At 32.5% G+C, this 19,133-nt stretch overlaps 1 pseudogene; it reads right to left on the bottom strand.

Annotated features, from left to right (window-relative positions):
* Positions 1 to 5,634, bottom strand: part of LOC132277684 (protein DETOXIFICATION 27-like) — a 48,098-nt pseudogene extending 42,464 nt beyond the window's left edge.
* Positions 5,635 to 19,133: the final 13,499 nt, after the last annotated feature.

Genomic DNA, 19,133 nt, shown 5'->3' with positions numbered 1-19,133 from the left:
GGTTTCAAACTGAAACCTAAAAGCAAGTTCTATATCTTACTCCTTCCCTTAGACTGGTGTTCTATGCATGCCTAGATAGTCTTTAGGAATTTATTTGAATGTTAAATTAACCTTCTGTTGATGTTTAATTTGATTAAGAACAAGTTTTGTTAATTTAAATTACAGTTGATTAATCTTAAAACATATGGCATGATTAATTGTTTTCATTGTTGTTAATAGTGCAAAATATTTTATATAAATTATTAGGATGCTACTGGATATAGTTTAGACTCTTAGGATCAGTATCAATGAAGAATAAAAGAGTTAGAAGTTATTGGAGACAAGACAGAAAGGGTAAAATAGGTTTTGCGCTCTCAGAGAGAGAGAGAGCCGGCTCCATGGAAATGAAAGCCGGCTCCCTCAAGCAAAGAGTTGGCTCCAGGTGATGGGGAGCCGGCTCCCTCATGTGTAGAACCGGTACCAATGTGTAAGGAGCCGACTCCATGTGTGGTTGAGCCTACTCTCAATTGTTGAGAGCAGGCTCTCTTGTTTTGATGCGTACTGGAGGATGTTTTGGGCACTGTTTGGATGTTTTGGGGTTCCCGAACTATTTTGGGTTAATTATGAGGATTCTAAATATTGTTTCATGACATATTAAAACCCCTTGTTGCATAATTTATATCTATTTGCTAATGGTTTGAACAGTGTGAAAGTTTAAACAAGTTTGCATACTGTTAACGGATAGAGAGGATTTAATTACTTAATCTTATTTTAGCAATTTAACAGACTATGACATGATTTTTAAATCTTGTATTTGAGGCATAATATGATCATATACATATCAGATTTTTATTATGCTTATTCTGGATTTTAATTGATGAACTATTTAATTATGTTCTGTCAATTACATGGATTCTGTGGATTGTATGCACTGGTATGGGACGGTAACATATTAGGGACGGATTAGTTCAAAATACTAAATTGTACCTACTCTGGAATAAGGGAATGGATTAAAAATAATGTTACATCATACTTATATATCATGTCAAGGCCACGAACAGTTGAGCGGCACTACTTTGGTTGTGGATGGATTATAAATATATTTATGGTACCACGATATGAGCTTGAGTCTCAGGATCGATGGTTAGGGAGTGTATATGCATTGGAATGCATATCTGGCTATGATAGTAGAGGTGTACCCTGTTAGGTCTAGGTACTCATGCCCATTTTAGGTGCATTTTGCATGTTACCTTCTATTCAGGTTGAGACCCCCTTTGTAGTCCAGTGAGAGTCCCTTAGTGTGGATATATATATGTATGGATTAGATAATTATTGTTGAGTTATCTAGGATGTATCTGCATATCGGGTCTCTATTTGGATTGTAGTTAGAGTAGAACTTGTTCGTGGACCTAATCCACTATTATTTTTCAGGTATCGAACTATTCCAGTCTTAGAGCTTGTTCGTACTGAGCAGAGACGGTCACTCATTCTTCCGACTACGTAGGCCTGCTATTTATGTTTAGTTTTGGGTTTTTTCTTTAGTTCAGTTTTTCTAGCTGGAGTATTATTAAGAGTCCACTCGATGGATTCTTGAGTTGTTTTATTATTGGAGGATTTTATGGATTCTGTTGGAGGATTATTTAATTAGCATTTTTTTTAAGGATTATTATTTAGAATTCTTTTCAACTTAATTATTTATTATTTATTTCATTTGTACTCATGCTTGTTTAAATATTAATTGTCGGGTGTCCCTCGGATCTGTGCTCCGACTTGATCATCTGTAACTCTAGAATGGAGGAGTATCATAATATGTTCATGAACTGCATCAACTTTATTGAATATCTTATTTCCATTAGCACATACAACCTCAATACCATATGCCATACCTACCATTCTCAACAAGAAAAGATCCACGAGAAAAATAAGACAATAAAATTAAAAAATGAACCCATGCAGCACACATGATCTACTTCCTAATGAACTATCTCTTATTAAACGCCATTAAACATGCATCACGATCAGTAATATATGTACATCTGTGTATAATAAAACACACATCACATTAAGTTATATAGGACTGATTATAATATACTCTAAGTGTGTACTTGTGTGTGTATATATATATTATACAGAGCTTAAATAAGGTTCCTGATATGCATGAGGAGGAGTCACATGTCAAAGTTTTTTTATATGTTTTGAATCTCAACATTCATAGGAATGCCAAAAGATATATATTTTTAAATTTTTGTATCATGAAAGAGCAATTCCACACATCACCCTAAAAACAAAAAAAAAAAAAAAACAAAAAGCACTAAGGAAATAGTAGGATAACAAAGAGATGAAAAGGCAGTACCCGGTTGCAGCAAAGAAAGCTAGAGGAATCATCATTTCCCACTCATTAACACTCATGCTGCCAAATTATAACAAAACATGTAAATGAAGGTAAAAAAATTATTGAAAATTGTATTTTTAATCTAATATATATAGAAAATTGAAATACAGTGATATTAAATTGAAAATATATATGGTTGTCCATTATAAAGTATAGTGAGACAGATTAATTCATTAAAGAAAAAATAATGTACCAGATGGATAATGTGTCCACAGCAATTGTAGCATCCTTTAGATACCCAGTAATTAATATCAATATTCGGTAGTACCAATTCTCCAAGCTGCAATATAATAACATACTCATGAAATTAAACCCTAATTTTTAAAAACAGTCATACAAGCATATGCATAAAATTAACTATGATTAATATACTGACATAAATCTCACTTCAATGTATCATGGGATATTTAATTATTCAGGTTTTTTTTTTTTTTTTAAAAAAAAAAAAAAAAAAAAAAAAAAAAACGTTCAACAAGTCAATTTGTGTATGCCTTATATTATATGAGAGAGATTATTTGTTAGGCAATTCATTCATTCCTAAAACTAAAGCCTAGTGATTTACAGCCCATATGCATTAACATAGAACCCATTTATGTAAACTTAAATCACTCAGCTTCAGCCCCATCCCATTGTAGGAGAGAGAATCATATCTCAGCAAAACACACAGACCAGCATAGAGAGAGTGTGAAAATCATCCCACATGAAATACGAGGGATTGGCTACGGACTAGGATCCCCTCCAGTTGCATAGTGCAACCATTTGCTCCATTTGAAATAAGTGGCTGAGAATGTGCCACATCAATTAAAAAAATTAGGTAACTAATTTTTTACCACCCTTTAAATATTATATTTCAAATATATATAAACTTTAAATATTATTCTAAAATACGTTTTCTCTCTCTAAAAGCTACGGCGGTCTTCCTTTCTCTCTCTAAAAGGAAAGAAGGAAATAGTACCAATGGTAGTTTGAGACGAAAAAGAAGAGGTGAAGAACAACGGTGAGGCGAAGAAGAAGGAGTGAAGAACAGTAGTCTGAGGCGAAGAAGAAGAAGTGAAGAAGGAAGGTCTGAGGCGAAGAAGAAGGGAAGAAGGAAGGTCTGAGGGTTAAGATTTGAACAGTGTATATTTTGGGAGAGAAGAAGGGAAGGAGGAAAGAAGAGTATATTTGAGCAGTGTATACACATATATATATATATACAAAAATTCTGTATAAAGCAAATATAATTTTTTACCCACTATGGTAAGTACTATTCATTCACAAAAATGAAGCAAATGTTTGCACTATGCAATTGGAGGTGATTTTTACCCATTGGCTACCCTTTTCGAATGTAAAGGGCCCGTTTCTTGGTAGACGAGCATAGACACGTGAGTTGACTTATTAAAATAGTCTTTAAATATTTTTTTGGTAGACTTGCATGGCCGAATCGATCATTTTTTGTATAACCTCATCTTACATTAGACCTATCAATAAATCGAATTTTGATTCGAATCCGATTCGATTATCTCGATAAAAATTGAAAACAAAAATCTATAATTCGATAATTGATCATAATTCAATAATCGATTAACTTAACAAATCGGATTTAAATTATAAGTAAGTAATCTGATCCAATTATAATTATAAATATATATTTATTACATTACGGTATTACTATATATGAATGTTATATATATATATATATATATATATATATATATGTTTCGGTAATATACTATTAAATTTATATATCCATTATATTTATTTGTTGCATGGTTATATTATGCATTATCCGTTCCATTTAAACTTATAATTACGCATGTCAGCATGTCAGTGGACAAAATTTTATTCCCATTTCAAATTCGAGCCGATTAGGATATGAATTGAAAAAATATTTAATCTGATAATCCATTGAGGATCAGAATCTGATAATTCATTAGTTAAATAAATTAAATATGAATTTGATTGATTCAATTTAAATCCGATCCATTCACATTGACATGGCATCTCACATGTGAACATATTCTCCATTTAAATGCATCATGTGTTGTGAAATTTGACTTTATATGTTTATAGATATTTTCCATATATAGAGAAAGAGAGAGAAGTACATACCAAAGCATGACGCCTGAGTCAGTAGAGAGTTTGACAAACTCCCATAGACCAGAGAAGGCTTCCGCGCATAGAGAAACCAGTCCAAGTTTGAGGACACCCACCCAAAAGAGTGTACCCCAACAGCCCAAAAAACAAAAGCCACCACGAGATGTCCAATGTCACAGCCACACCCACCACCCCAACCTTGAACTGATACACAAAAACCCAACTGATGAACACATGAAACACAAGAACTGCCATTGAAACCCAGGCCAGGACACGAGCCTTGAGCTGGCTTTCCAAGAATCTGTGAATTGGAAACAGAATTGCAAAACTGAAGTGCAATGGAATCAACCACAATGCCACCTCCCCAAATTGCTCCGCAACATCATCTGCTTGTCCAAGCAGCTTCAGAAGAGGGGTTGCGAAAGCATATAGTGGTAGCAACAAGAAACAAAACAGGAAGAGAACAATCCACGACCTTTGCATATAAACACCCAATATGTTGTACGTTTTTGCCCCAGAAGCTTGTCCACGCAGTGTTTCTAATGCACTTGCCATTCCTAACTAGTTCACACAGGACCAGAATGAGCATTAGATGAAAAAAAGAAGAAACATTTTTTTGTAATGACATTAATGGTGCAAGTATATACCCCACACACACACACACACACACACACACACACACACACACACACATAAATATATATGATAAGATACAGGAATACTCTCTCAAATGCTCAATAACCCTAAAACTTTCATTACTAATTGAAAATTAATGAAAAATGATCTTCAAAGTGAATACTGAGGTCCAATAACCTAACCGAATCACTTATAATTTTCAGATGCATTGTGAATAGCATTGTTCAAAATTATGTAAAAGGAAATTGATGAGAGGGGTTACCAGGAGGCCAAAATTGAAGCCCACAATGACAGTGTTGGCGATGGAAATGGAAGCGAGTTCAAGCTCACCAAGGTGGCCAGCAAAGGCTTGGGAAACGATGTTCATGGAATAGGTGGCTACCCTGCCGGTTGAAGATGGAGGCACCCACTATTTGCCATAGCTTCTTTGATTCAATCAACACCCTTGCTTTTATGTCTTTCTGATGATCATCGTCTTCTACTAGACCATTTGATGCTGAGTTATGTAACAATCTATGATTTAGTTCCCCATCAACCTCAAAGCTCCCCATTATGATTTGTTCCTTCCAAACCAACGAGTAAGCATAAAATGGAGAGATCTAGAGAGAGATGGGAGTCATAGGCAAAGTCTGATGTGGACTCTGCAATCACCTATTTTAAGTAGCAGAACTAATTGTCAGTTTGTCTTTAGTAATTGGGTTTAGTGATGAAAAATAAAAAATGGGAAAGAATATTATTTTATATTTATTTGATTATCTAATTAACAATAACGATAAAAAGTAGTTGGAACAACTTACAGGAAAACAGAAAAGAAAAAAGAAAGGTTGTTTGGGTCCATATGATTAATGTGAGACATGACAAATAAAAAAGCCTTATAAAATACAACTTAAGATAAGACTAATTGTTGGAATTTATATACCCGACGTAGTAAATTTTTATTTGAATTATAATGATATATATTTCTGACATATCTAAAATATTTATGATTTATATAATTGGTAAATATAATGTATTAAGTTTCGATTCATTATGGAATAGATAGTGTCCACTTGATTATAAAAGATATTTATATATGTATGTGATGGCGATCAATACATGAATATAAATAGTAATTATAAATAATTTATAGTTGGTAATTATGGATGGACTCATTATTAATTAAGACTTAAATTGGATCCGTGTTAGGTTGAGATATATTGTGAGAGCTGTCGTATGCAATTGTTCTTTATCACTGTCATGGCATTTGACTCTTAAGCATGAGAGAAGTATAAACTCTTTTATTAATTAGTAATTACTTTGATTTGTTCGATGGATTATTCGGAATCCTTAGACCGACACTTTGGGTAATTATGTAATTAATAGTTAGATGGTTATATTTTCAATATTTGCATCATTGTTACTTGTATTTATTTTGTATTGATTATGGTTGATCACAAACTAAATTCGAAGGCCTTTGTATGTTTTTAGACAAAATGATTTATTATATATTTATTTATTTAAATTATTATTTTTGTCAAATAAATGTTTTATTGTGATCAAGGTGGAAATAATCAAAGGTATCAAAATAAATATATTAATTAAGTAGTTGGATTGATGGCTTTATTTATTCGATAATTAATTATGCATAGAGAACTCAAAGTGCAACATTGACTTAGAGGTTATTTATTATTTTATTGGAGTACAATTAATTTCTTTTAGTGAAGTAAAAATTAATTTATAAATTAATTGAATTTGGTCTATGGATCGGGCCAATTATTAATTCATTTTAGCCAAGAAAATAATAAGCACAAAGGATTCTCACTCATAACCCAACTTGGTATTAGAGAGCTATTAGATTTGAGATATCACGTTAGTTTTAGAAATTGAGAAAAATATAATGGCTTTAATTATTATTTTTTTGTTGTCTATATATACATGGAGTCCATGTATATTTTAGGTTACGCTTTGTTAAATAATTTTACAAGACAAGAAAATATTTTTCTCTCTCTAGAATTTTAGGATTAGTGTTCTCATCTAATGGAGGCTCCCACAAGTTTAGCTCTCGAAGGTCATTCATGGAACGCTTATGGGTGATTCCTAAAGGCAAAATCATTACCAAGAAGTGGAGATCCAAGGAGAAGGCATCTAGCAAAAGGTTCCATAATAAGTGAGAGAGATCTAAGGTTTACTCAAACCTTGATGTAAGTTTTTTATACCTAAATTGAATGGATCATCATATTCTTCATGCATAAAACTTGTCTCTACACATGAATTAGGATCTTTATTTGAAAATCCCTCATAAAGTTTTAACAACTTCCATATCCCCAATAGTGGTATCAGAGATAGATTTGATTCATATATAGAGTTCATATTTTTATTAAAGAAATTATCATTCATGAATTCAAATTTATATATGCATATGTATATATTAATATATGATCATGATGTATATATTTTTGTGATTGGATGATGTTGATGTATGTTTGGGTCATGGATGAAGTTTATAGGTTAATTAAATATAAATTTATCTTTGGATGAATGTAATTAAGGTTTTGATTTAACCATTTGAAAGTTCAGTGATGTAATTTAATTTTTTTCATTGTATTTCAAATTGTAAAATTTATTTAAAGCAATGTAATCTTCATTAAAGGATGTTATGAAGTTTCAAGAAGGTCCAAGATGGTTTATTTTGGCTTCAAGAATTTTTTGGAATTTTTTTGAAATTTTTTGGGCCAAATAATGAATTTTGGAAAATTTTAAAATTTTTCTGCAATTTTCGGCGTTTTTCTAGCAACCGGAGTGCCGTCGCTGGCGAGGGCAGCGCCAGAATAATGGCAACTGATCCAGTACGGTGCACTCCACATGCGCGCACACCAGCAGCCGTCGGATCAAATCTTAGGAGGAAGTTATAAGGTATGGGCGCGCCTACAGGGCACTACAAGCTCAACCAACAAGCTGGCACGTGGGGAGCACGCACCAGCCAATGCCATCTATTCCCAGCGCGTGGGTAGTGCGTGGGAGCGCATGCCATGCGCTGCAGCTTTCCACTGGAGTGTGCCAGCGCGTAGGAGAGCATGCCACGAGCTGCAGCTCCCCTTAGTGCATGCCAGCACGTGTAGGTCCCTCCGGGCGCATCCCAAGCGATGTTTTGCTTTTCCAGGCACGTTACAGCCTCATGTAAGTGTTCTCATGCCTATAGTTGACCTTCGTGCAATAATTAGAGCATTTAAATGTTAAAAGCTAAATTCATTTACCGTTTTATTTGCTTTATCAGTCATTTATTTATTTATGTGATGTATGAAATGTATGGAATAGATAATTGTTAATTAATTATTATTCATGTATTGGATTCATAATATTTTATTTAAATGACTTGATTTATATTAATTAAATTATGAAAATTAATTAGATTTGATTACTAATTAATTAGAGAGCACATAAGAGGAAATGAAAAATTAATTATTTTATTTTTTTAAAAATGTGCCTCAAATTAAATATTAGCGAATTATTTAAAAGTTCAAATATTTTCTAAATTTAATTGGATTAAAATTAAGGCATTTTGCATGCATTATATCATGTAAATGAACAAATTGAAAACTCTAATTATGAATGATTAAAAATTGAGTAGGAGCGGGGATTTTTATACATTATCCCATGGCCTTCGTTATTATAACCATTATAATTAGATCTTCAAAAATAAGGCCCCACGCATGATTTGAAGAGTCTAAGAGTACAAGAGTGGTTGCCTCATGAAAATAAAAATATTAAATGTTCATTGTAATTAGATCTTTAAAAAATAAGGCTCCACGTATGATTTAAAGAGTCTAGATTATAATAACAAAATATTTAATGTTTTATTTTTTATTGGAGCATTAATAATGTTATACACTCAATCTAAAATCAATAGTGCTAGCTTTCCAATGGAGTAGTCTACACTAAGTGATTTTAGAAAAGCTAAACATAATCGGGAATCATTTCATATATATAGACAAGGCATTGTCTTAAGAGATATGGAAATGATGGGATTTGCCTGCCAATAGTAATAATGAACTTCGCTAACCAAATAAGTTATTGGCGTATTGGTTATCCGATTTTTTATGCAAAGTGGTTAAGGGACCCACATATTATTATTTTAATAAAAGTGCTCGCCTAATAGCAAATGAATCTCAACAATAGTAATAATGAACTCCTCCATTAGGATAAGTTATTGATGTATTGATTGTATGATTTATTTTGCTAGGAAGTTGAGGGACCCACATTAATAAAAAGAGATTGTTTACCAATAGTGATAATGAACTCTTATTCTATTGAGATTTATTATACTATGTGGTTGACAAACTCATTTTAATTTAAAATATGCATGATATTATTAATAATTCACCTTGCTTATTGTATAAATACATTTATATTCAAATTAATTATGTTTAATCCATTTTATCTGCTTGCTAACATATTCAATGTAATTGGACCTCATTTATACAAACTGGAAAAGGAACTTAGATATTTTACTTACAACGTAAGGGTACAAAATTTGTTTACTACTCCCATACCTAATTCTCTTTTACTTTAAGATACCCAAGAGAATATTAATGCTTTTAATAAGTGAAATAAGACAAATGATATGGCTTGGTGTAATATTCTAGAGTTTTTCTCGAATACGCTCCAAAGCTAATATTTGTATTATTTTATTTGCTTCAAGCATCGTATTATATCTCAATGAGATGTTTTAGTGAAATTACATAGAGCATATGCCTAAGTACTATGTCAGAATTAAATACTATCAAGATAGCCTAAGGAACTCCAGTAAAAGATTATATTTTGAAAATGATTGTTTATTATTTAAAAATTAACTGGAGGCCAATAAGGCTGACTTGGGTAGTAAGTTTCAACTTGATATGATTATTGCCTTGTTACCAAACTCATTCTCTTTCAGAGTGAACTAAATAAGGAACCAGTTTGAGTTCACACTCGCTGATATTCTTGTGGAGATGGTAATATATGAAGGGATAATCAAAAGTTTGGGCATTCATATCAATCTAACCTAGTCTATACCATTTTCTTCTAGGCTCAAGTGGATGGATAAAGGAAAAGAAGAAGGATGATAATAGAATTAGGCTAGTACAAACTATGGGGATTCAAAAGGTTAAAGGCATTAAGGAAGTGTATGTTGAGGGCGAAGGAAACTATTTCTTTTGCCGCCAACTAAGACACTTAAAGACATACTATCTAAGCAACGACGTGGCATAGGAAAATGTATATTTCATCATTAAGCCATGCTATGTGGTTGTATCTATTAATTCCTGATAGATAGATTCTGGAGCCACTAAACATGTTTGTAATTCGTTGCAAGGATTTCAGGAATATAGTAGCCTCAATGATATGGATATATATTTGTCTTTTGATCTGATACCAAGGTTATTGCTATGTCAGTGGGAATATTACATCTGAAATTAGAGAGTATAAGGATATTAGTACTAGAAAACTATCTTTATACACAGATGTTATTCTTGCTTCACTTTTGGTTTATAAAAATTGTGTTGTTACTTTTGATAAAACTGCTTTTATAAAATTGAATAAATGTACGATTACTTCTAGTGCATTAAAAGATGTTTAATATACTATAACCACCGGCTCTTAATATTTGCAGGATATAACAACTAATGTTGCATCTTCTAGATTGAATGTTAAAAGAATATTTATTACTCCTGACTCATTATATTTTTAGTGTCTATTATTGAGTTATAATCAGTTAAAATGAGATTCAAAGATTGGTCAACGAAGGTTTATTACCTAGTGAGGCAAGGGAGCCTAAACCAACTTGTGAATCTTGTATTAAAGGATAGATAGCCCTAAGGACTTTAATCAGCCAAATGAAATAGATATAAAGAACAATTGGAATTGGTACACACTGACACGTGTGGTCTTACGAACATCCAAGCAAGATTACTCACGTTTTGGATAAATTTACCTGATGCGACACAAGTCTTAAACTTTTAGTATATTCCGAAAGTGCCAAGACTGATGTGAAGCACAGATTCGGTAAACTTATCAAAACACTTCGATCTGATCGTGGATATGAGTATTTCTTGAGATAGTGCAAAGACTATATGGTCAATGAGGGTACTGTGTACCAGTTTTTTCGCAATTGACGCTCAATGAATTGAGGTGTCAAATAGAAATAACAGAATTATGCTTAACATAGTTAGATCTATAATCAGTTATGCTATATTATCTCTTTCATTTTAGAGTTTTGCCTTAACGATATCGATGCACATTATGAACTGCATTCCATCTTAGTTAATCTCAAGGATACCTTTAAACTGTTTTTTTTTTTTTTTTTTTTTTTTTTTTTTTACTAAATCTTAGTTTTAATCATATGTACATATGGGGTAGTCTTGCACATGTGCGCTTGATATGGACAAGTAAGTTGGAAGCAGATCATAGGCATTCTTGATTTGATGACTACTCTAAAGGCACTAGGATGGATTATTTTATGATCTCAATAATAAAAGTTAATTGTTTACACTCACTGTTTATCTATAGGAGGATCATATTATGAATCACATACCTAGTAGCATAGTTTTAGAGATTATGATACGAGTACTAGATGTACCACATATGAACACACTCTTTATAAAGATTAAGAATTATAGATGAATTCCTTATTGATGCTTAAGTATCATCTAGTACATAAATTTCTACATCGGTACATTGATATAGTGGGAGGATTATCATCCAATATGATATAATCATGTTTTTAGGTGTGACTTTTATGGACATCCCTGTTAGATATGAGTTGGACCCAGTAAGCTACACAAAAGCGTGAACTGATATGGATACAGATCGTTTTGGCAAGTTACTATGAAATCAGAGTTGGAATCTATGTATTCTAATAAAATCTGGGATCTTGTAGAACTTTCTAATAGGGTGATACATATGGAAGGCAAGTTAATCTACAAAAGGATACCAAAAGATTTCTTAGTGAATGAACCATGTGTGTACAGGGTAATGTCATTATTTTTCTAATTTTATATATATATATATATATATATATATATATATATATATATATATATGTATATATATATTGATGACATCCTACTTACTTAGGATGACGTGGAAGTTTTGTCATCAGTAAAGAGGTATTTGTTCAATTATTTTTTGAAATGGAGGATTTTCAAGATGTAAGCTATATTCCTAGGATCAAGCTTTTGCAAGATCGGGTTAAAATAAAAATAGGCTTATCTTGACAATCCTATATTGATAAAGTTTAGACCAGGTTTGGTATGCAAAACTCAAAGAATGAGTTCTTACTTTATTGACATGGATTGCTCTCTCTAATAAGAAGTTTTCCAAAACTAACAGAGGAGATTGAGCAAATGAGATTGGAATAATATGCTTCGGCATGTGGGAGTATCATTTATGCCATGGTCTATACCAGATAGGACATCCGCTATAATGTAGGGATAGTCAATAGATATAAGTCCAATCTCAGACTTGATAATTGGTCTGCTGTAAAAAAATATCATAAAGTACCTTAGGAGAACTAATAATCTCATACTCATTTATGGATGTGATGATGTGGTCCCAGTCAGGTATGCTAATTCTGATTTTCAATCAGAAGTAGATACTGTACGTGAGGTTCATAACTTGGTGTATGCTCACTCAATGGAAAGGAAATCAGTTAGTAGATTGTTAAGCAGATTTTAACTGCTGACTCAAACCTGAAGGTGGAGTACATTGCAGCCTTAAAGGCAGCAAAGGAAGCCTTTTGGCTTGATCTCACTGTTTTAGAGCTTGTGGAGCATACTAGCCTGCCTATTGAGCTATATTGCAAAAATAGTGCAGAAGTAGCCTAAACCAATGATCCAAGGCTCCATAGAGGAAATAGGTACATTGATAGGAAGTATTATGTTTTACATGATATTGTCCGGCAAGAAAGTGTACTCATGGCTAGAACATTGCATTGGAACACAACTTTGTTGATCTATTAACAAAGGTGTTATCGATTAATAGTTTTGATCGTAACCTGGATAACATTGGAGTTAGATGCAATTTGAATAGGCTATGAGGGCAAGTGAGAACTGTTGGGATTTATATGCCCTAGCATAGCAAATTCCTATTTGGATTATAGTGACATATGTTCCTGACATATCTAAAATATTTATGATTTATATAATCGGTGAATTCAATGTATTAAGTTTCGATTCATTATGGAATTGATAGTGTCCACTTGATTACAAGAGATATTTATATATATATATATGATGGCGATTAATACATGAATATAAATAGTAATCATAAATAATTTATAGTCGGTAATTATGGACGGACTCATTATTAATTAAGAGTTGAACTGGATCCACGTTAGGTTGAGATATATTGCGAGAACCATCGTATGCAATTGCTTCCTATCAGTGTCATGACATTTCACTCTTAAGTATGAGAAAAGTATAGACTTTTTTATTAATTAGTAATTACTTTGATTTGTTCGGTGGATTCTTCGGAATTCTTTGACCGACACTTTGGGTAATTATGTAATTAATAATTAGAGAGTTATATTTTCAATATTTACATCATTGCTATTTGTATTTATTTTGTATTGATTATGGTTGATCACAAACTAAATTCGAAGGCCTTCATGTTTTTTTAAACAAAATAATTTATTATATATTTATTTATTTAAACTATTATTTTTGTCAAACAAATATTTTATTGTGATTAAGCGAGAAATAATCAAAGGTACCAAAATAAATATATTAATTAAATAGTCGGATTAATGATTTTATTTATCCGATAACTAATTATGCATAGAGGGGTCAAAGTGCAATATTGATTTAGAGGTTATTTATTATTTTATTGGAGTTCAATTAATTTCTTTTAGTGGAGTAGAAATTAATTTATGAATTAGTTGAATTGGGTCCATGGATCGGGCCAATTATTAATTCATTTTAGCCAAGAAAATAATGAGCCCAAAAGATTCTCACTCATAGTCTAATTTGATATTAGAGACCTATTAAATTTAAGATATCACGTTAGTTTTAGAGATTGAGAAAAATATAATGTCTTTAATTATTATTTTTATATTGTCTATATATTCATGGAGTCCATGTATATTTTAGGTTACGCTTTGTTAAATAATTTTAGAAGACAAGAAAATATTTTTCTCTTTAGAATTTTAGGGTTAGTGTTCTCATCTAATGGAGGCTCCTATAAGCTTAGCTCTCCAAGGTAATTCATGGAGGCTCATGGGTGATTCCTAAAGGCAAAACCATTACCAAGAAGATGGAGATCCAAGGAGAAGACATCTTGCAAAGGGATCTACAATAAGTGAGAACATTTACTTTAGAGGAGAGATCTAAGGTTTACTCAAACCTTGATGTAAGTTTTTTATCCCTAAATTGAATGGATCATCATATTCTTCATACATAAAAATTGTCTCTACACATGAATCAAGATCTTTATTTGAAATCATCTACTTTACTGTAATCGGGCCATGTTGTACCCGTGTTATGATCCGGAACAACAACATTTTGGACAAAAATGTTAAAACGTTTTTCACTTTTTACCGATTATTCTCTCATTGCCGATTCTTCTACTTTTTCACCATTTGCATATCTTCTATCTTCACCATCATCTCTCATCGCCGATTCTTCTACCTTCAGACCGATCGATGGCATGGACGGCGAGTTTGAGTTTTGCAGCGAGAGAGTTCAATTTTGATTTTTAGTTCTGTCTTTGGGTTTGTGAAGATAGAGTCCTTATCTTGGGTTTGTAATTTTGTCTTTGGGTGAAGGAAATGAGAGAAAAAAACATAAATTTTGGATTTGTGAAGAGAAGATTAGAATGTAATGAGAGAAAAATTGAAGCTCCTTAAGCCTGATGTACAGTGTCCACCTCCCCTATCCTCACCGACCCCGGAGATTGAAGTAGACATTGGCCCTTTAGTGCTCTGTATGTATGGTGTGGGTAAACCAAAATTTTAACTAATTTTCTATCCAAAATTCTAATAATGATATGATATAGCTCAGATATTGACAAATGGACGCCAAATTTTTGTTGGTAATTGGACTGTTACATAAAGCAAATATTATGATATTTTCTTAAGGTTTTAAGTAAACTATGTATCTAAAATTCTATAGTGAACTTATATTAAGTTGTTGAACAAAGATAAGGGCGTTGATTTTAAGATTAAAAGTGGTGAGAAAAACTTTAACAGCATTGAATTGAAGAATAAATCTGATATGTAAGGGCGTTGAGTTAAAGAATATAAGTGGTGAGAAAAAGATTTAAATGCCATTAGTTAAGAATAAAAGTAGTGAGAAAAAGATTTAAATATGTTGAGTTGAAGAATAAAAGTGGTGAGAAAAAAATTTAAATGCGTTGAGTTGAAGAATAAAAGTAGTGAGAAAAAGATTTAAATGCGTTTAGTTGAAGAATAAAAGTAGTAAGAAAAAGATTTAATTGTGCTAAGTTGAAGAATAAAAGTGATGAGAAAAAGATTTAAAAACGTTGAGTTGAAGAATAAAAGAGGTGAGAGTTATATTTAAGAGTGCTAATCAGTTGAAGAATAAAAGTGATGAGAAAAAGATTTAAAGGCATTGAGTTAAATAATAAAAGTGGTGAGAATTAGATTTAAAGGCGTTGAGTTGGATAATAAAAGTGGTGAGAAAAAAAGTTAAATGCGTTGAGTTGGAGAATAAAAGTAATGAGAAAAATATTTAAATGTGTTGAATTGAAGAATAAAAGTGGTGAGAAAAAAATTTAAATACGTTGAGTTGAAGAATAAAAATGGTGAGAAAATGATTTAAATGCGTTGAGTTGAAGAATCAAAGTGGTGACAATCAGATTTAAAGGTACTTAGTTAAAGAAATAAAAGTGATGAGAAAAATATTTAAAGATGTTGAGTTGAGAAATAAAAGTGGTGAGAATCAGATTTAATGGTGCTGAGTTGAAGAATAAAAGTGATGAGAAAAAGATTTAAAGATATTGATTTGAAGAATAAAAGTGATGAGAATCAAATTTAAGGACGTTGAGTTGAAAAATAAAAGTGGTGAGAAAAAGATTTAAATGCATTGAGTTGAAGATCGAATAAAAGTAATGAGAAAAAAAATTAAATGTGTTGAGTTGACAAATAAAAGTGGTGACAATCTGATTTAAGGGTGTTGAGTTAAAAATTAAAAGTGATGAGAAAAAGAATTAAAGACATTGAGTTGAAGAAAAAAAAGTAGGGAGAATCAGATTTAAGGATGCTAAGTTAAAAAATAAAAGCGATGAGAAAAAGATTTAAAAACGTTGAGTTCAAGAATAAAAGTTGTGAGAATCAGATTTAAGGGCGTCGAGTTAAAGAACAAAAGTTGTGAGAAAAATATTTAAAGACATTGAGTTGAAGAATAAAAGTGATAAGAATAAGATTTAAGGGGGTAGAGTCGAAAAATAAAAGTGGTGAGAAAAAGATTTAAAGCATTGAGTTGAAGAATAAATGGTGAGAATCAGATTTAAGGATGTTGAGTTGAAGAATAAAAGTGGCAAAAAAGAGAAAAATTTAAAGGTGTTAAGTCGGAGAATAAAAGTGGTGAGAATCATATTTAAGTGTGTTGAGTTGAAGAATAAATGTGATGAGAAAATATCTAAGGGCGTTGAGTTGAAAAATAAAAATGGTAAAAATAAGATTTAAAGGAGTTGAGCTGAAGAATAAACGTGGTGAAAATGCGATTTGAGGGCGTTGAGTTGAAGAATAAACATGGTGTAAAAAAAAATTGAAAGGAGCCCGAATTTTACCGCACTTATATGTAATCTCACCACCGCATATTCAACACAATTGTAGTTTTAACCCAGCGCCTTTAAATCTTATTCTCACTTATTTAACTCAACACCATCAAATCTTGTTCTCATTACATTTATTCTTCAACTCAACTTCCATAAATCGAGTTCTACCATATTATTATTTAACTCAACAACTTTAAATCATATTCTCCCTATGTTAATTTTTCAACTCAACGCTTATAAATCTTGTTCTCATCACATTTATTCTTCAAATTAATGTCTTGAAATCTTTTTTTTTTTTTTTTTTTTTTTTTTTTGAAAGATTAAGGATAAATTTTATAAATAAGTAGATATGATATAGGCAAATAAAAGCAGTTAGCCCAGGCTAACTTCAAATACAAGGCCCAAAACCTACCCACACATAGTGGCTCGGCCCATGATAAAGCAGGCCTAGTTGAGCCTAACAAAATCATAACAGTTGGGAAATGCTGTGGTCAGACACCTTTGCCAGCGGTCAGATGGTAGATCCGGGGATATCCCATTCAATTGCAAATTCTTGAAGTATCGGTGCAGTCATTGATTGATGAGGAAATGAGCTTGCTTCTGGCAGATTCCAAAATTTGGTGAAGAATTGAGTTTGCAGAGAGACATTTCTTTTTGAAAACTCGACGGTTCCTTTCAGTCCAGATATTGTAGACCAGAGAGTGTTGGGGATAATTAACTCCCTCCAACCCACTCAACGGTCGGTTGTTGTTGAGAGTTAAATCCCTCCTTCATTACACACAGCGGAAGCATCATCACATCACATTAACACAAGTATATATAGAGAGAACAATCATACATATCTACGCACAACATAATATTTTACATGGTTCACCCAACTTTAGGGTTACGTCCATGGGAGAGAGAAATTTCACTATTATGATCAAGGAAGAGAATATACAACCACATGTCAAAACCTCACTCACTCATTCATTATCTCTTTTGAGGCTACATGTATACACTCGGGAATTATATATACTCTCTCATCTCCTCACAACACTCATCCTTAAACCCCTTACATATTTTTTTCTCTTCTCTCAACCCCTCATACCCATCTCTATTTATAGAGTTTTCAAAAAACCAATTCCTTGTTGGACAAGTATTCTTCAAATCCAATTCCTTTTTGGACAAGGATCAACTACCTACAAGGAGTTACCATATCAATCTTCAACTCTAAAAATAGCAGGTATAATTTCTTTCCCAAATCTTTAGCCTTTTTCCCCAAGTCTTCTAGATTCCAAAACCAATCAGGAAACTATTTCTCGCAGCTTTCAAAACGAAAAAGGAAACTAATTTTTTGCGCACAAATTTTAAGCCACAAACCCAACAATCTCCACCTTGGTTCAAAATTCAATCTTCATGTACTTCTCCATAGCTTCACCTTGAACAAGGATCTTTTCATAGCTCCACCTCAACTGAAGATTTCTCCACCTCAAATAAAGCACTATGATGAACTTGAGAAACACTCAACAATCTCCACCTTTTCTCAAATTTCATCATTCTTCTTTTCTTTATCTTCTCTATCCATTTCATTGGTGTTCAATTTTTCACGCATGGCAACCCACCAATCTTCAACTCATCTTCATCAATTGCTTTTCTGGCTTAAAATAACAAACCTCTCCTCTTCATATTCCCCTTTGCTCTTTATCGGGCTTAGAGCAAACCCCTTTATTCTTCACACCCCTTACCCCATCTTGAGAACTAGCACTCACTCTTAACTTGTCCCCAAAACTTGTTCCTCGTGGGCTTCACCTCTATCACCTTTGCCCTATCTTGAAAACGAGCATCCTCTGGCTTGTCACAAGACTTGTTCCTCATGGGCTTCACGCCATCACCTTCTTCATACCTTCATGTCATCATCAACTTTGATTGAATTTCCATAGCACCTCACTATCATTCTCTGCTCTGACAAACTTCGCAGCAAACTTCTTTTACTAATCTTCAGGACCAATCACAGGCTCTGACCCACCATCGGCTCTGATACCAGTTGTTGGGGATAATTAACTCCTTCCAACCTACTCAACGGTCGACTGTTGTTGAGAGTTAAATCCCTCATTCATCGCACACAGCGGAAGCGTCATTACATCACATTAACACAAGCATATGTAGAGATAACAATCATACACATCCACGCACAACATAATATTTTACATGGTTCACCCAACTCTAGGGTTACGTCCATGGGAGAGAGAAATTTCACTATTATGAATCAAATAAGAGAATATACAACCACATGTCAAAACCCCACTCACTCACTCATTAT

The sequence above is a fragment of the Cornus florida genome, unplaced genomic scaffold (assembly GCF_030987335.1).
Source record: "Cornus florida cultivar Cherokee Brave unplaced genomic scaffold, ASM3098733v1 CherokeeBrave_3.0.0_Hap2_Chr10, whole genome shotgun sequence".
Taxonomy (NCBI): Eukaryota; Viridiplantae; Streptophyta; class Magnoliopsida; order Cornales; family Cornaceae; genus Cornus; species Cornus florida.
The sequence above is the reverse complement of the archived record's forward strand: the minus strand, read 5'-3'. Positions and strand labels throughout refer to the sequence as shown.